General features: G+C 33.9%; 1 protein-coding gene across 2 annotated transcripts in view; it reads right to left on the bottom strand.

The window, feature by feature from the left end:
* The window catches only part of LOC134527555 (uncharacterized), a 76,687-nt gene extending 59,256 nt beyond the window's left edge, over positions 1-17,431 (bottom strand). Inside the window, exon 1 of one of the 2 annotated variants that reach the window (XM_063360343.1) lies at positions 17,298-17,431. The gene's annotated coding sequence lies outside the window, so the exon portion shown is untranslated. Of the gene's footprint in view, positions 1-17,093 lie in introns of both variants that reach the window. The other variant, XM_063360344.1, reaches the window with a different exon arrangement.
* Positions 17,432-17,958: the final 527 nt, after the last annotated feature.

Genomic DNA, 17,958 nt, shown 5'->3' with positions numbered 1-17,958 from the left:
CAACAAGAACGTTAACTCCAAAAGTCAAAAAATGCTGTCCAGTCCTGTTCCTTAATGGTGCTGAATATTGTAGAATGCAATTCTGTAAGGTTGGCAGGAGAAACAGATGAATGTGTGTGGAAGAAGAGAGAGAGTGTAAAGGGATAAAGAGAATAAAGGAGTGCTGTTTGCAAGTAAATGAGATAGTTGTATTATTACTGAGTGAATAACTTGTTAAAATTAATAGGTTATGGGCCCAGAGTTACGGGAAAGTTGGTGTAGAAGTTGGTGTAGTTATTAGATGAGCTGAACAGGTGTTTGGTTGCGTGTGTAAATACAGTGGACTGGAAATGGCGGAAAAGTTGGACTTGGGATCAATAAATAAATTTGATGGGAAAAATTATCCTCAGTGGAAATTTCAAGTTACTTGTGCTCTGAAAACTAAAGGGTTGTATAACAATATCACTGGAAAAATAGAGAATCCCGAGGACGAAAAAGAGTTGGAGAAGTGGACAAGGAATGATGCAAACGCCATGTTTGTGTTAACCTCGGCAATGGATTTTTCGCAAATAACTCTTGTTGAAAATTGTGAAACGTCTCGTCAGATACTTGAAAAACTGGACTCTGTGTATCAACAGAAGACTGAATTTAGTCGTATGGCGTTACTGGAACAATTTCACAAATTGAAGATGGAAAGCAATGAAGGGTTAATAAAGTATATTTCAAGAGTGGAAAATTTGGTGAAGTTAATTAAAGAATCGGGAGAAAGCATGACGGACACAGCTATCATCACGAAAATTCTGAGTTCTTTACCGGAAAAGTATAGAAACTTTCATCAGGCATGGTTGTCAACTGAGGCAAGTAGACAGACCATTCATAACCTCACAGCTAGGTTGTTAGATGAAGAGATCACCCAGACTGCATGTGAGGATCCAGAATCAGCCCTCACAGTGTCCAAATTTAGAACGGCAGGTAAACTGACTAACAGAAACAGGAACATCACGAATGACAGAACAACTTTTGTAGTAAGCTGTCCATTGCTGAATATTCTTGGAGATGCTGTAAGGTGGACAATGGATAGTGGAGCATCATGTCATATGACTTACTTAGACGACATTCTGTATGATTTTACAGAAGTGAGTGAAACAGTAGTGCTGGGAAACAACATAAGCTTGGTGGTGAAAGGTAGAGGCACAGTGAAGATAAACCGGCTCCTTAAAATTGTGTGGATTGAAGCTACCATAAATGATGTTATGTTTGTACCAGAGCTAAGACAAAACTTGTTTTCTGAAGGTCAACTCACTAGAAAGGGGATGATGATAATAAAAGTTAGTATGAAAGCTGAAGTTTATAAAAATGGTAATCTGACTGCTGTTGGTGTGAGAGAAGACAACAACTTGTACACTATGCTTTTCTAAACTTCCAGGAGGGAAAAAGAAGTAGAAGTGAATGCGACTGAGCACAGTTATAAGATTTGGCATGAACGATTAGGTTACATAAACAGTAAACATCTCACTGCTGTGCCTGATCTCGTAAGTGGTGTCAAACTGGATCCATCAAAGGATTTTTTTTTGTGAAGGGTGCATTTATGGCAAACAACATAAGCTACCCTTCAAGAAGGTTGTGGAGAGGGCCCCATACAGAGAATTGCTTGGAAGTTTGATGTACATCATGGTTGGAAGCAGACCAGATTTGTGCTTTGCAGTAACTTATTTCTCAAAACTTCAAACATGCTACACAGAAACACACTGGAAACAGCTAAAAGGGGCGTTGAGCTATGTTAAGGGTACCAGAAATTTTGGGCTGGTAATCTCCAAGAAGAAATCTTTCATTGATCCTCTGTGTGTCTATGTAGACTCAGATTTTGCAAATGATTGTGAGGAATCAAAAGAGTATGACTGGTTATTGTTTGTATTTGTTTGGAAATTGTATTGTGTGGAGGTCAAAGAAACAAAACACTGTAAGTCTTAGTAGTAGCGAAGCTGAATATGTTGCTGTATCAGAATGTGTGAAGGATTGTAAATATGTTTTTCAGTTGCTGGAGGAAGCTTGTAACTCTTGTTTTAAACTAGTAGTGGTATACGAGGACAACCAGTCTGCAATAAGAATGGTTAATACGCTAGAGACCAAGAGATCTCGCCATATAGAAGTTAAACATCACTTCATTAGGGAGGAGGTTGCAGCTGGAAATGTACAACTGGTATATGTTAGCACTGAGGAACAAGTTGCAGACATGTTCACTAAAAGCTTGGGTAAAATTAAGTTTGAAAAATTTTGAAGCATGCTGGGAGTGGTAGAACTACAGAATTGAAGGAGGGTGTAGAATGCTATTCAGTAAGGTTGGCAGGAGAAACAGATGAATGTGTATGGAAGAATAGAGAGTGTAAAGGGATAAAGGGAATAAAGGAGTGCTGTTTGCAAGTAAATGAGATAGTTGTATTATTAGAGTGAATAACTTGTTAAAATTAATAAATATACCTACATAATCACCATTTTAGTAAATTTGATAGGTGGAGATGATGTTCGTTAACTGAATATCTATTATAATAAGTATAATATTTAGGGCAGGATGTGATAAGTCTTCTTTCTAACATACTTTTGGAGGACTGAATATTATAACAGTGAAGTAGTCCCGAACTAGTAAAAAAATTAAGCAAGGATTGCACCTTAGCTATTATTTATGAATGTGATATATTAAAAATGTTTGTTAGTCCAACAATACCAGGCACACTGAAGTCACCCAGTTTTATCAAATCATCTTGATAAATAGTGAGGTTATCTTATAATGCTTCAAGGTACGTTGCAGATGTATGTGGAGTTGAGGAGTACACAGAAAGAAACTATGTATGTTCATTTATACTATTTCCACAATAGTAGTTTGTAATAAAAATCTTCTAACAAACATTTGCATGAAACCTTTTGGCCCTTTTATGAAATTTCATCATATGTTATTTTTCAGAAGAAATAAACATACTCATCATTGGCCTAGTCTGTCACTAGGACCAATAATATCTTTCATTAAAATAGGTAAGACATTGGAGATTTGTATGTTTAGAAAACTGTTCATTGTAACTTTTAAATAGTTACTTGGTAAGGTTTTAATTTTGATCCAGAGAGCTTCAATTCCAGGAGTATCATTGATTTGTATTTGATGGAAATTTTTGTTCATTTAGCACAATCAAAACACCACCTTCTCGTTCCATCTTTGTGAGTGTGGAGTTTCGATCAGATCTAAATACTATGAGATATTAAACCATAAAATAGTGAGAATTTATGTTGCAATTATTAAAATGTCCTATCCCGTACAGACTAAATTTTCAAAAAATTCTTTAGATTTAATTAACAACCCTGTATCATTTTTGCAACATATTTCCCACTCAAAGGGTTTAGGCATTCATGTTAATCTTGTAGGGCTCCGCCGAACACCTCATTATGTACTGCTACGGTGGTGTAATCAACAGAGGGCTTCTGGTTGATAGTGTTGGCATTGTCAGTAGTATCAATAGGTAAGTTATTGGTGACAATTTGCTCTGGATGTAATTATTTGGCCTGGATGTAATTTTCCATGACAGGGGCCAATTAAACAACTGCCATGCCAGAAGACAGATGTTGAAGTCATCTTCTAATATTGAAATGTGAAATAATGCATACATATTGTATTTAGTACATAGTTTGGCCAAATTAATTTAAGAAAGGTTCAGTTCATTTGTGATGTTTAGAATTTCCTGCTCTTGTACAGATGGTTCAAAACATGTCACAAATAGGGCTTTTGTTTTTCTGACCTTGAGTTTTTTCATAGATATTTCTGAGCTTTTCTAGTGTAGAACTGAATATTCCAAACATAAATGTTTATAACTTTTTAAGAGTGTATTAATCTGGATTACAATCACTCACTAAAAGTTCTCATAAAATAAATTAAGCAGTTCATAAAATACTTAAAAAATGGTATCAGTTTAAAGAGTTCCTGCTTTAACACCATCCATTTAGCCAAGTCGAGGAATGACTGTAAACTTGTATAGGAATGCCTTTATTTCATCTTCGAATTTTACAACACGTGACATTTGGGGGGAAAACTCATAACATACATTGAAATTTCTCTACTATGTATCTCTCAAATCACAAGCTTTCTATTCAAGATTGTTAGAGTAGATTTTTCAATATCTCTTAATGAGAAACAACTGGAAAACAGGAGATTTGACTGTGATTCACAAAGAAGTGTACTGGTAGGTCCTGGTGCTAATACTAAGAAGCTCAGCTTCACAAGCGACATTGTTTTTTTTTATTATTTTCTGCTAATTTCGGATTTTTTCTAATAAACATTTTTAAAATGTGATAGCTGTGAAACCTAAAAAAAAATGAACTTAAAGAGCGACAAATATGTGAACTGTCAAACAAGCAGTATTATTCATGGTTCCTTGCCTGAATTTTTAGAGTTTACAGCTTACAGCAAATACCTGGTGTAAAAAATTTGCAACACAACAACATGCAATACTTTTATAGTGAACATCCGTAGAAACTGTCCTAAAATGACACTGATGTGATGAAAAGGCGCATTGTCCAGAAGCCACTGATACTACACCTTGACGACACACTGACTGCGGATGCCACTCTGGAACTGAAGACAGCAGAGTTCGTGTTAAAGACAGCACCTTTGCTGGCAGCAAAGTCACACTGGGTGAGAGAACGTTCTTTGAGCAGGTACATCCTGTCCAGCAGGGACGCATCACCTCTGGGGTAGAAAAAACCAAAATTCTTGAAGTTCCAATGAACAGTTTTCTAAACATTCAACACTCCAATGTCTTGCTTGGTTTGATGAAAGATATGTATTAGTCCTAGTGAGAGACTAGGCCAATGATGAATATGTTTATTTCTTCTGCAAAATCAAAGTGATGTCAATGTTACGTTTTAGCAAACAAATTTATTTTTGAGTACAAATGTAGCTTAAAACAGTAAAACAGTAGCAAGGTAAAAAAAAAAAAAGACTCCTGAGAAATATTGTATGCAACGACAAAAGATAATGAATTCAGAAGTTCTTTTAACTGCAGACAGTGTAACTGGTCTATACCTAATAAGTTAAACTACTAACTGCACAAAAATTATGTCACTAACTAAAAAATAGAATATGGTAAAACACCCGTACAAGTACTCAAATGAAAACAGAACTAGTTTGACATATGTGATGTCAGTAGCGATGGTGCGCAGTCTCTGAAGATGTCTCACAGCTTCTGTTTACATGAACAAGGGTGACCAAGGGCCTATGAATCACACTCCAGCTGCAAACACAATGCATTCAGTCATGCATGTTTCACAGTGCTTCTTTCTGCAAGCTTCTTTTGTACATCAGTGGACAACACAGTTACCTACGAAAAGTTTTTGGCCAGTGAAATGGAGGTTTGTGTTGGTCTATGATTCACAAGTGAACAGTAGGTAACATGCATGTTTTTTCAAGTACCTATTTCTTAACAATTTCCTTATTTTTTTTAAGTTTTTTATACTAATATTACCTTGATACATTCTTTTTTGTCCAAGAGGTATCAATCATTAAATACAGGAAGAAACAGCAACTTTTATAACCCTACAAGTTCCCCCCCCCCCTTTTCCTGTTTCCAATTGAAAGTGATTACATTGTTGAGAACCATGTGTTATAGAGTTACTTGGAACACCTGTAGGTACTATCTACGTATAATGTGATATACGACATAGTTAAGGTATAAACGAAATAAGGCATTAGAAATCAAAGTAATAAAACTATGAGAGATGAGAAGAAAACGGAGCGTTGATGGAATAACGGGTGGGATGATCAGAGGTATCCAGAGACAAACCCATGGGCTCACAACAGTCTGCCATTTTCCCCACTTAGATTGCCAGTGGAACACAGTGAACAATAAAAGTTTGAAAATTATTACAGGAATAATTAACACAAGCAGGATATTAATGAGATGACAGTAATATAACCTTTGAATAAAAACCCAAGTTTTTAATGGTACTTGTCACTCAAGCTAGGTTAATGAAATGGGTTGGTGGTGAGAAGCATAGATATGGTAAGCAATGTAATTTAACTACATATAGTAAGTACGAAACCGACTCACTATATGAATACCAAACCATAGCATTGCAATCAACTTTAAAAATAGTTAAGTATGCTAGAAAATTAATTTAATTCTAGCAACAGATCTGGCCAAGTGCCAGTGCACTTACACTGAGTACTGGGTCACTGCACCTTCACTGCACCAAGCAAGTGCAACAATTCCCATACCATCTCCAAGAGTCAACACAGATTTTTAGTGGAATATGGCAGGCAATTAAACAAGTAAAAATCATTTTAAATTATTTAAGATAATGAAAAGTACAATTAAAAATGTCCTAAAAGAAAAAGTAATACTAAAATGAATTTTAAAAAAATACACATGCGTTAACTCAGTACACGTGATAGAAATGAAACTTTTTTTGCAATTCAAATATCCATCAGAAACGTTTCAAAAGTGTTTCAAGAAAACGTTGCATTAAAATCAGGCCTTGCAATTGTAATTGAAATTTTACTCTCATCATGCCCAAAGAAGCTTCACTTCAAAAACAATTAATATTCCATGTGCACTGGATTTGTTTAAGCATTTTATTACACTAGCATATTCTTAGTTGAACTCATATTTACACGCTCATGGGCTCATAATTATAATATGGTGTGTTATTTAGTTTAATAATTCATAAAAAATAATTACCCTGTCAAATTAAAGGGTGAAAAGCATTCAAACCGCAAAAAAATACTTAGTTACACAGCTTAAACAATACTCAAATAACAATTTTTAAGAATACTGATTTACTTAACCCTTTTAATGCCAAAGTCCGATAAATCGGCTTTGCCTTGTGCGAAAATTGCCAGGGCCGAAAAATCGGCCCGATTTTTTTTCCGTTTTCAAGACAGTTTTTTTTACTAGCAACGCATTCTACCTTTGTCAAATGAAGTGTCCTACTATCTAGTTCCTTTTTCTGTAAACAGGAAGCGAAAGTGCCCTACTATTTAGTTCTTTTTTCTCACAACAGAGAGTATGAGTGTCATACTGCTGGACATAGCACAGCATAACAAACCGTGTTTTGCTGCATTTCTTTATTCTAAAGAAACACTTTCCCTTCTGAAAAAAAAATAATTCCTTTTGTAAATTCTATTTTTAATTCTTTAATATCATGAAGCTATTTTCCAGCAATTTCTACAAATGTATTTTTTCAAAGTTATGACAACAATGGTTCATTTTAGGTAAACGATATATGTAGGTAACTACCAGTTTCGTGGATATTACAAATTGCGTAGGATTTTATACCTTTGGTTATTCTGCGTTGAAAATTATTATTGTAGTAGTCATAGTAAACACGTTTTCCTACATATTTCTCAGTGGAAAGTGATGTTACTCTGTTTCAAACTAATACTACCGCGAAACTTTGTGCGATCAAGGTTTTTGTTCTCGTTTTCATAATAATGTCTCGGAAAAGAAGTTACATTGCGGGTAAAGATGACAAAGAAATGCTCGACTATTTTTATTCGCTCGATAGTGATATTTGTGAAAGTGATACAACAAGTGACAAATGATACAAGTACTGATGAGGAAGAGCATTTACCATCTACTTCAAACACACCGAGACTTACTCCAGTGGCTGCGGGTAATTATATTCCAGCCGGTGTATCACTTCGTACGAATTCAGGCAATAGTTCAAGTGATTCGTCGGATGAAAATGAACAGACTGACGTAAATAATATAATCTGGTCTTCTTGTGAAAACTTTTCACCACCAAAACACTACATACCCCAGTTTTTAGAAAATGCTGGACCAAAACATTTACCGCCTCGAAACTCGAAGCCCATAGCATATTTCCAGCTAATGTTTACTTTTTCCTTACTACACCTTCTGGTAAAGGAAACCAATAGCTACTACGCTCAGCAGTTTTTATCACAGAACAAGGAAAAATTAGGTACAGGTTCGAGAGCTATTTCGTGGGGAAAAAAAATTGGTTGTCTGTAAAGTCAGTTTACGGACGATAGTTAAACGTGACAACCTCATAACATAACATGGATGAAATGATTGCATACTTTTATCAATAAAATTGAATCATTTTTATTGAATTATCACTATTTTGTACGGATACAAAGAAGGAGTCAAATGAAATATACAATTTAATTGATAAATTTACTTTTATTTGCACTCATTAATTCAAATATATTTATTACTTTAACGAACAGATTATTTTAACTATAACTTTTATACATGTTTGCTATTTAACTTCAAGATCGTCGAGAATGTTTTACGCTTTTTCGCAATTACACATTTAACGTCGTAGTTTGTTCGTCGTGAAATTAAACGTAGAATTTAATAAAAATGCCCTTGCAGTTAATAAAATAAGTATTAGTAAGTTTAAGAAAGAATTTCGGCTTTAATCTCCAACCCAGACGCTCGTGGTGCGCTGGGGCCGAGATTAAAATTTGTCGACAATATTTTACGTTTTTATGTCTTTCAGTTCTCAAAATTATATGCAATTGTAGCCCTGGGCACAACATTTTATTTATAATTCATTAATAATAACGCTCCTCACGATAAACAAAGGAAAATATGTATTAACGAGTGCATGGTTGCCACGCGATTCGTTCCGTTCGCGTCCGTCACCGTAGATGGCAGCACCATAGGGGAATAATATTATTTCTTTTTTATAATATGATTTTATAACAAATACGCATCCCAAAACACCAAACTTATTTATAATGTGTTACAATATTTTTTTTAAATCATTGTGCAAAATATCCCGGGTGTAATTTGAATTATTATGTGTAACTGTAAAGCACCATTGTTCGTACAAAAACGTATTTGGAAATTCAATATTACTTCTAAATAACCGTACCGATTGTGCTGAAAATTAGTGGACGATCGTTAAATTACATAATATTAATAATTAAAATGACGAAAAATGATTGAAAAGTCAAACTGATGGTTGTTCCAATCGAGTGGAAGAGAGATGCGGCGCAAGCGTACAATGAGCGTAACGGGACACATTGTAGTGGGACAATGTGCGTTACAGGAAATTTTTTTGTGCGTGCAGCTAGCGTTCATAGATTTATTAGTCGTTGTCACGTCAAAAACTTCAGTTGTTGAAATGAAAGCATTTGTAGCATGTATAATAAATATGGGCCTCATAAAAATGCCTACACATTCCTCATATTGGTCTATTGGTCCTTCTCGCAGCATGCCATGGTTTCGAAAAATGTTTCTCGCATTAGAGTTCAACTACTTCTAAAATTTTTCCACCTATCCGATAACAAAAACCTTGGTCTACCAGGTGAATCAAACTATGATCCAAAAGAAAAATTCAAGCCAATTATTGACCACACAAATAACGTTTTCAAGCACCACTTCACTCCATACCAAATACTGAGCATTGATGAAAGTTTGGTCGGAACAAAGAGCCATACGTCATTACTCAATACCTTCCCAACAAACACCACCACAAATGGGAAATAAAATTTTGGATGCTTTGTGATAGTACTGTCAATTACTGCATGGTATTTTATGTATACCATGGTGCTAAAGATCAATCAGATAAGGCTAGCATAAAACTATATGGTCTTGGGTACACTGTGATCATGAAGCTATTATTAGGTGTGAATTTACTACGAAAAGGTTATCACATTTTTGTTGATAATTTTTTTACAAGTGTACCAGTTGCACAGAAACTCTATTCTGAAGGGACTTACCTTACTGGCACTGTTAGGCGGAACAGGAAGCATCTACCAACTGAATTACACAAGCAAAATAAATTTCAGGTTGGGGAGAAAAGGTATTTCAAAAGTAATGAACTGCTGTTATTAGCATATCACGAAAAGAAATCTCAAACAAAACCAGTAATTTTACTATCAACAAATGGAAAAACAGAAGATGTTCAGTGTACCAAAAAAACGGCACGGACAAGAGAGAGTGCGTGAAAAACCAGAAATCATTCACAAATACAATAAATACATGCGTGGTATAGACACAAGTGATATGATGCTGTATTGCTACCTCGACGAAAGGTCATTTAAATACTGGAAAAAAGTATGTTTCAATATATTTGGCCGTATGGTACTCAACAGTTATATTTTGTACAAAATGAATACAGATGGTAACATTTCTGACAAGATATGAGTTCGTCTCTGCTGTAGTGGTCAGTCTCGGGAAAGAGTGGCTAGAACAGCAACACCAACAAACTGGTGACACTAACGAAAGTGTGGCGTCATCAGGAATTCTGAAACTGCCATTGAAGAAAGAAAAAAATGTTGTGTTTGCAGTGTATCGAGTAAACATCAGGGAGGATAAAGAAAACGTTCAAGGACAGTTTGTGCAAAATGCCATAAATGGTTGCATGGTGTTTGTTTTAGTAAACACAACTGCTAGGACCAGTGAATATGTATTTGACTATAGTTGTGATGGATTTATCATTGTTGTTGTCATGAACTACCACTTAATTTTATATTATTAATTTTTTAAAAAAATGTGATAATGCAAAATGCTGATCAAACCAAGACTTTTTTTTTTCTAAAATTTGAAAGTCAGTTTCACATAAATTTGTATAAAGGCATACAATAGTTATGCATAATTTTTTAATAACATCATTTATTTTTTAAATACATTAATATCAGACTTATAATTATTAAAAAATTATAAAGATTCAAAATACACTAAATAGTTGGAGTTATGCTAAGAGAAGATTTCATTTGAATTGTCACACAGTTACAAAAGCAATGTTTTTTTTTTTCAAAAAATTATTACTACAATAAATATTGGAAAAAATTACATTACTATTATACTATCATATAGAAAAACAATTAAATATTTTTAAAAAATTCAAATCAAAGAATATTACTGTCAAAACTACTCCCTATCCACATTACAATCCATAAATAATATTTAATAATTATTATTTTTTAATTTAAAAAACAAAAATAAAATAAGATGACAATTTTTATGTTTAAACGGGCATGTGTCATTTTGCCTAAAGGCGTTTTGCCTAATTTTAGGCAAAATGCCATTTAGGCAAAACGCCGTCAGGCAAATCGCCGTTAGGAAAACTGCTGATAGGTAAAACGCAGTTAGGTTAGGTAATGTTAGGTTAGGTTAGCTTAGGTTAGCTTAGGTTAGGTTAGGCTAGGATAGGTTAGGCAAAACACTGTTAGGCAAATCACCATTAGCAAAATAGCGTTGGAAAATTCGCCGCTAGGCAAAACGAGGTTTTGTCATCATAGTAACATTTTAGGCAAAAATGCTGTTAGGCAAAACGCTGTTAGGCAAATCGCCATCAGGCAGAACTCCGTTAGGCAAATCGCTGTTGGGCAAATCGCCGTTAGGCAAAACGCCTTTAGGCGAAATGACTTTTAGGCAAATCGCCGTAACGAATTCATGTTTAGGCAAACCGCCATTAGGCAAATCGCTTGTTACTCGTTTAAACATGAGAAGTGACAAAATAAAACATTTACCTATAAACAGTAAAAATTTGATAGTTATAACAGTAAAGGTTAAAAAGTTAATAAAATTAAACTCTAGAGATGCAATTTAGTTAAAATTGACCTGGCACTATTAGCACTACCATCCTAGCAGAGGCTGGCACTAAGAGGGTTAAGTAATTCAAATAATACATACTTTAAAGAGCACCATTTTCTTGTGAATATGGGCCATGGAGTGGTGCTCAACAATAATCTCAAACCCCGTTGTGTTTCCCTCCGCCCAAATACTCCCTTACTAGATTCCAGCAAGTCAGGGTGACATCAGGCACACACAGGTCCCTACCACCGTGACCCACCTAAACCTGCAGCATGGCAGGGTTCAACCTGAGTGGCACACCGCCACGTGGAGCCTTCTGAAGGCATCGGGGCCCGATAGGTTCTCTGTACTGTCTGCAACCTATTCTCCGTTTTTTGAGCGTCAGAAACATTTCACAACTATGTTTTACGAAAACGTTGCATTAAAATTATGCCTTGAAATTTTACTCCCATCGCGCCCAAAGATGTTTCACTTCAAAATCCTTTACATTCATGATGCTTTCAAATGGAAGAGCAATAGCATCCAATTGTGAAATTTGCATTATGTATCTTTGAAATTCATAATAGTACATTTGACATGGATTTATCAGGATCTTTTCATGTCGTGATAAAGATGTTAATTTTTTTAAAATTTTTTTTTTAAGTAAAACTTCTTTGGACGCAATGACTGTAAAATTTCAGGGCCAAATTTTAATGCAACGTTTTATTGAAACATTGTTATGCAGCGAAAAGGACAGAGAATAAGTACTTGGCCAAAGAGATATAACGAGAGCACTATACACATGCAGTTTTTCTTTATGGTATTTTTCAAGTGAGTAGTATTTATTGTTAATTAATCATTATTGATTGAGCAATAATTATTAATATCCTCAGCAGTTATTTTGGAGTAATAATTTTGTAAATTCTTGTTTATTAATATATATTTATTTTAATAAAATTTTTAATAAATACAATTAGATTAGGATTCTTAAATATTTGAAAAAGAAATAAAAGCCAAAAAACTGTGTCACTTTTAGAAAATTATCTTCTTTCTTTCTCTCTGCCGTTTTACACCTTATGATATACATTTGTTCTTTTATATTTAATTTTTTCATTATTTTCTTGTATCATAATGCTGAAAATTTTGTGATTCTTCAACAAAGGGTAAGCGATTGCAGGTCTAGGTGATCATACAATGCTCCATTCCACTAAACATACATTCAAGTTGTGTCCAGTTAGCCACATGAATTATTAAAAATTTGTAAGTGATTTTTTAATTATTGAAATCTATAAACCTGTCTGTGAAGAAATTGTGCAGTTTGGTAAATCAAAAGAAATCAATATTAAATTAAAATTATTAAAATTACTGTTACTAAGCCTTTTCAAGAAACAGTATGCCTATTAGTTATGAATTATTAGAAGGACTTTTTAAGGGGGACATTATAGAGTAACAAATTGCCTTTACAAATAAGTCAGTCAGTAAATTTACAGTTTATTACTTGCCATGAAAATGCTCAGGTTAGCCACAATAAAACAAACTAGGTACTGCATTTATAATACCCAATACAAAATAGGGGAAACAGGTTAGAAAAACATAAGTACCTACTTGAAAAAAAATTTAAAAAAAAAAAACGAAAACTTTGTTAAAAGATTGTCAGTGCAACTAAATAGTTAAGTTTTAGTGACAAAACAGTATATTCCACCAACATGCTATCTTTCCAGTAGCTGCTTACCCTTAGCCACTGTTTATACAGAGGCACACAAATCTCACTGCGTGTAACGAAACACATTCCCCGTGTTGATTCATACTTGGTAGTTGCGGTACATGTTTCCGTAGAGGGTGAAGAATGCAGAATGTCCCCGTGAGTGTTTGTACTAAACCTTCTGCTGACTTAACGCAGGAATATGATAGCAGCCATTCCAATAGACGCGTCCCACAGAACGTGGAAAGACATTGAAATAATGTTTAAACATTCTCTGTGCTTCCAAGATTCCTAATTAAAGTGGACCACAGTCTTGGACCCAGCCGTAACATAATTACATTAACCATTCCTGTATTTTAGAAACCAGCCTCAGCAACACTGGATTCCTAAGGATATCTGGAGATGCACAGGATCAAGTTGCAAGAAGTATCAAGAAAACTGTAGGGCAACAACAACTAGGTCAATGACTTGAAAACAGTCTCGGCTATGCTAATAAAAAATACAGCACAACATGGAGAAGGCCAAGTCATTGCACAGGCTACCTAATTTAACTTATAAATGGTAATTTCTCAGAAACCAGTATTTAAAATGCTCTTTTCAGGGTAAATAGAGATCAGGTCAGTTATAGATATTGATTCCTGCAAGTGCTTATTACAAGTCAAAAAAGTAGGGGAACTGAATGACATTATATCAGTAGGCCAATGAAATTGGAATCGAGTAAGTTATCATGTTTTGGTAGCAATGGAGTTGACAATGTTTACGTGTGGTTGTTTCTTTGTTTGGGAATTAGTTAGTGGCAGAAAAGGAAGTTACAGACTGCATGTAATGTTCGTTTTTTGATTAATTAAAGGTTACGGAAATGTTTGAAACAATATGTGTAAACTGTTAACAAATTTATGATGAGTTGGTTTGCAAAGAAAAAAGTATAGGCAAATTTACAGTAAAAATTTTGTATAGTGATCTATCCCTTGATCCTAATGGTATGATACTGAACACATTGAACATGTGGTATATGATTTTTCCTGTTTTAATTTAGTACATCAAAAGATCCTGAATATAACAAAAATTGTGATAAAACAATGAATTATGATATTATCAGATAAAATAAAAATCCTGCAATGATTATTTTTTTTACTTCCTAACATTTTTTGTATTGTAATATTTTTATGTTCAGTATCTTTCAAAGTACTGAATTAAAACAGCAAGCATCGTGTAAGTACCACAGGATCGATCATACAGGATTGTGCCATCAGGATCACTGGATAAACTTGGATATGTGACAGAACAATTACCAAAATTACTTAAAAAAAAAAAAAGTGATTCGGATATGCACAATTGTGTGTATGGAAGAATTAAGGATGTATGTTGAATCAAGGTGTTCATATAAGACTTAAGTGAAAGGTGAAATTTAATATGTTAGGTTAGCACTCGTTCTGGTAATGAAAATAAAGTGAAAGGTTGATTAAGTTAGGACTACTATATTGATACTTTAATATAGTCTGGACGGAACACTGTATTAAGCGATGGAGATCGGTAACGACATTACTATAGCTACATTCTAATGGGATAAGCAGGAAAAATGTGGATTTTGGACAGAGTAAAGTACCTACATTCAATATTTTTTGACTATTTCATTTTGGTACATTATTGTTTTAAATATTGTCTTGAAGACTAATATTCTACTCGGTCTAGTTTGGTTTTTGATATCGGTGTTTTATTTTTTGAAATTAAGGCTTTCCAAGATAATTTTTTCTCGGTAACATAAAGTAGATTATTCTCACCTGGTCTAGTCCATTTTGCAATACCGGTATTTAATTTTTTGAAAAAGAGACCGAGATATTTTCTCAGTATTGTAAAGTAGAATACAGTTCCCACCCAGTCTATTTTGTGATGCCTGTATTGTATTCCTTATATTTTATCACTTCGCCCACAACTTATTTCGGTAAATATGTAGAGTCGCAGTATATGTGAAAAAAAATGCTAAAAATCCGAAAATACCTTTATTCTATGCTCTTTCACTTCCTCTTTTCAAATCAACCGGCGGAGATAAGAAATTCCAAATACTTTAGGAGATACCGAATTTTTTAATTTTCATCACAATACCTGCGTATTCATGCTGCGATTACCATTGTTTCTTGTTTACGAGTATCTATTATGTTTCTTATTGGACAATGTTGTCACGTGACAGTTCCGTGATTGGCCAGTATTCAAATGAACCAATACGTGATTATTCATTTATTTATTTATGTTCCGTCGGAGGTATCGCGACGTAGGTGAATGACTACATAATTTCCTTCTAATGGCAAAGGAAATGTACCCGCCTCCAACTTAGGTGGGCTTTTAACGTTTCTAATTTTAAAGTCTAATTTTTTATTTGGATATTGTTGCGCAAGTAATAAGTAACAAAAAAAATGTACGTGAGTTGTTAATGTTCATCATTTGTCCGGGTTTGTTAGGTCAGGTCAGTTACATTATAAATACTTTAAAACTAAAAAACCATTGAAATTAAATCATATTATTTTTAATGTACGCATAGTTTGAAAGTATTCATAATGTAACTGACCTGACCTAATCGACAATTTTAGTTCCTACTGATCATCCTTTGTCAGGGTTTGTTTGGTCATGTCAGTTACATTATAAATATTTTAAAACTAAACAGCCATTAAAATTAATTCACATTATTTTTTATGTCCGCTTAGTTTGAAAGTATTAATAATGTAACTGACCTGACCTAATCGACCATTTTATTTATTACGCATTCACGAACACACGGCATAATAACAAAAATGGCGTCGTTCAAATGGTTGTACAGGTGTTTTATTGCTAAATTAAAAAATTTGATATCTCCTAAAGTATTTGGAATATCTTATCTCCGCCAGTTTTAATGAAAAGAGGAAGTGAAAGAGCATATAATAAAAGTAATTTCAGATTTTTAGAATTTTTTTTTCGCAAATACAGCTACTCTACATGTTCAAAATTTAAAAATTCAATATCTCCTAAAGTATTTGGAATTTCTTATCTCCGCCGGTTGATTTGAAAAGAGGAAGTGAAAGAGCATAGAATAAAAGTATTTTCGGATTTTTTGCATTTTTTTCCGCATATACTGCTACTCTACATATATACCCTTATTTCTCAGTATCATGAAATTTTAACTAAATAGAGCACTCTGTTATACTTCACGATACTGCCATAAATTGTAACTTCCAAAGATTTATTTGACAATGATATATCGATATTGCAAAATAGACTGGAGTGGGAGAGATTATAGTCTAATTTACAGTATGAAAAAAGCATAATATTCAAAAAATTAAATTAATAATAAATGGTGTTTTTATTTTCCCCATTCAAAACCCACATATTTCAGAGCTTTTTCCGTAAAAATGTAGGGGTAGTAATGATATAAGCAACGCCATATTGGTAATATCAATAGTATTGTAATGGAATCAGGATTTAAACTAGTCCAGGAACATCTGTAGTAATTGAAAAACAAAAATTCTAAATTTTAATATTTTATTTACGAGAGCCGCGACGTTAGAAATTTACCAAACTTTAATACTAGATTGCTATATCCCAGAAGTTCAGAAGAGGGACTCTGTACCATAACACTTCAGAGATCAGAATATAGTCTGTAATCTTATTTTTTTTCTCCGGGGTTTAAAAAGAAACTCTAATCCTAAATATATAACGAGATACATGACAATAATATTAAAACAATGTTGGACAGACTGCAAAAATTCACTGTTCCACCTAAATATTACCAGATAAGTCGTTTTGACATTTGCCCTTCCTAGTCAAACAGGCACAAGTTAATTATGACAAAACAATTCAAATACAATTAACCATGAATAAACAGATAATATACGAAATTTCAGAATACAAACCTTTTATTATATTCACGAACACAGGTTTAATACGTTCAACGACCAACAAAATAAAACAGTAAACATTCAATGAAGTTGATAAATGAAACGGCGTTCACACACAACACAGACAGGCATTCACGGAGGTTGTTTATATTTATATTGCATTAAAAATAGGTGTAACAATTGAAGACACTAACTTTACAAACTAAGTACTATACTAACCGTATAATAATTATTATGAAGTTTACTTTTTCAACGAATCAACTAAAAACAACACTATATATTACCCATAATACAACACATAGATACAACACCTATGTACCCCAGGGATAGCACAAGGTCGTGCGATAACAGAGGCGTATGACGCCTAAAGGCGGATAGAGAATTCGCTGGAAATATCCCGCTGCCCTATTGGTAGATTCCACTTTCCAAAAACACTCATAAGATTGCATTGCGCAGGTGGTGGTGTTGAGCTTCAAAATTGGTGTAAATGTGTATTTAGTGGCTTAAAACTAGCATTTCGTGAATATATTGATATAAAAAACGTGTACATGATCTGTTACGTTTATTATTTCATGTTACTAGATGTGCGATAAACGAAAATGACTTGTGTAGCATTCGGCTGTAGTAACCGAACAGGACGAAAATCTAATTTTCAATTGGAGATAGAAAGTATTAATAAAATCACTTTTCACCGGTATTTATAGATTATTTTATTATAAGTTATTGTTCTATGTATTGTTTGAAGCCTGTTTTTCTGTTTATGCGCTTGTTAAAGTATCCAGTGGCATACCTAGGGAGACTGGCGCCCCTCGCCAGAAATGAAAAAAGGGCCCCTCCTGGATTAAAAGAGAGAAGGGGAGGGTTCAATAACACGAAACCG

The sequence above is a fragment of the Bacillus rossius genome, chromosome 1 (assembly GCF_032445375.1).
Source record: "Bacillus rossius redtenbacheri isolate Brsri chromosome 1, Brsri_v3, whole genome shotgun sequence".
In the NCBI taxonomy this organism is placed as follows: domain Eukaryota; kingdom Metazoa; phylum Arthropoda; class Insecta; order Phasmatodea; family Bacillidae; genus Bacillus; species Bacillus rossius.
Note: the sequence above shows the minus strand (reverse complement) of the source record. Positions and strands in the feature narration are given on the sequence as shown.